The sequence below is a fragment of the Austrofundulus limnaeus genome, unplaced genomic scaffold (genome assembly GCF_001266775.1).
Source record: "Austrofundulus limnaeus strain Quisiro unplaced genomic scaffold, Austrofundulus_limnaeus-1.0 Scaffold279, whole genome shotgun sequence".
NCBI classification, from domain to species: Eukaryota; Metazoa; Chordata; class Actinopteri; order Cyprinodontiformes; family Rivulidae; genus Austrofundulus; species Austrofundulus limnaeus.
The window spans coordinates 303,278-305,333 of record NW_013952681.1 but is presented as its reverse complement, the minus strand read 5'-3'; the positions used below and the strand labels follow the sequence as shown (position 1 = coordinate 305,333).

The window sequence follows — 2,056 nt, the reverse complement described above, 5'->3', positions numbered from 1 at the left end:
CGGAGGAGCTGGAAGAAGTGGCTGGGGAGAGAGAGGTCTGGGCCTCCCTTCTGAAGCTGCTGCCCCCGCGACCCGACCCCGGATAGGCGGAAGAAAATGGATGGATGGATGGATGGGATGAATATTTTGACAGAAATATGATGGAAATCCTGAATATAATATGTAATGTGCTTGTTAATTGAACAAAGAAATTGTGTTGTTGTGTTCTTTGTCCCATAATTTAAATAAAGTATTCTTAGTTGGCATACGATAGCTTTTTATTATTGTCTAAAGTTAGATGTCAAAGCAAACTACTACTTTGTCTTATTGACTGTTCTAACTGGCAAAATTTAACTATCATAGCTGAGCAATTAGTTAAAATTTACCTAAATGAACTGCGATGATGAAAAACAGTTCAACTTGACAATATTTTTAAAAATGAATATATAAATAAAAAATATATTCTTTCTAAGTATCTAATTTAACAAAGGAAAACATAGTTTAATTCTTACAGTTTAATCTTAAAGATTTTATTTGAGGAAAAAAACAGTTGGTTTGAGTTTAACAAACGTTAGCTTCTACATTGAGGTCATTTTAATCTAAAAGTATTGGCTAAATCAACACAAGAAAAGAAGTGAAGTGCAAATTGTTTGACTAATTTTCTAGTACAACAGTGGAACAAAAAATGTTATAATAAAAAAAAACAATCATTGTAGCTATAATGAAGTTCTGCACCTTGATTTTCCCAACATTAGGCAGAGTAGAGAAATAAATAGTGACGACGAGATGCTGCTTCAGTTGAAGCTCATTTTCATGTGAAAGGATCACAGCTGCTCTGTTTTTCTGAATATGCCATGCTTCATTTTATGGTTCCCTGAGGGTGCAGACGTTCAGATGGGGAGGTGCTCTGTTATTGGTCCAGTCCAGCAAAGTGAAGGGGGCATGTGTTCCTGACAGAGCTGATACTCCTTTACAACTGATCTCTAGTTTCGTTGAACACAGATGAGATTATCTGACGTGTTTATGGTCTAAAATTATAACAGTTATTTTAACAATGAACTGTTTAGGTCATTTTTGCCTCTAATCGTTAGCTTCTTTCTGTCTTTCTTCAGCTTGTTACCTCCTGGAAGATCATCCCGTCTGATCCTGGATCAGCTTACTTTTCCTTCATCCTGTTTCTGTAAGTTGACATCCAGTCATCATTAACAGCTTCACCTTCAGGAGATTTCACAGTCATGGGAAGAAGAATGTCCTCACTTTTTAAACACTAGGGTTTTACTTATTGAGACATGAAAATAATCAGCTACAAACTCACTTTTTGGTTTACATGTTTGTGTTTAGAAAAGTTTGCTAGAGCTTGTCTTAAGCCTCAGTCTGCTGCACATTTGACTGATACAGTGGAGAAAATAAGTATTTGATACACTACTGATATTGCAAGTTGTCCCCCCTACAAAGAACGGAGAGGTCCGTAATCTTTCAGTGTTTCCCCTACCATTATACAGCCCCCCCCCACCCCCCCACCAACGACACAGCCCGCCCCTAGAATTTCACGGCATGTAGTCATTTTTATTTAAATAAGTCCAGATCAAGTCGAGAGCTATTTTTTGTGACCCTCCATATCCACCTCTCACCAAACTTGGGGGGAAAAAGACGGCACAGAGCGAGGCTGAGCTGTGTGTGGTCCTGACAAAGATAGGAAGACGTGTGTGCGAGTGCGATGAAAACTCTGCTTCTAAGCACGTAGCACTGATGCGACAGCTTTGCAAGCTACTTTTTCTTTCTTTAAAAGAAAATGCGACAGGTGAAGCCACAGCATGGTTACTACCTTATCAATAATTATTGCCTTTTTTCCTTTCTCTGTGGGTGGGGGGTCAGCTTCACGCAGCAGCAGGCGAACACCTCCCGGGTCTCCTGGACTATTTTCCACCGAGGATTACGTTGTATTTTATATTTATTATATTTCTTAAAGCACTTTGCAGCATTTCCCCTTGTGTGTTCACGTCACGAGCGCAACAAAACCGCGACGGATCAGCTGACTGTTTTTAAAGCGAGGGGCAGCGACTTTACAGCAGCTGGA

The 2,056-nt window shown here is 39.5% G+C and overlaps 1 protein-coding gene across 1 annotated transcript in view; it reads left to right on the top strand.

Annotated features, from left to right (window-relative positions):
- LOC106526512 (type I inositol 3,4-bisphosphate 4-phosphatase) overlaps nucleotides 1–2,056 on the top strand; it is a gene marked incomplete at its 3' end in the record, with an annotated part of 47,065 nt that overhangs the window by 27,360 nt on the left and 17,649 nt on the right. The window contains 1 exon segment of the mRNA XM_014021133.1: nucleotides 1,092–1,159.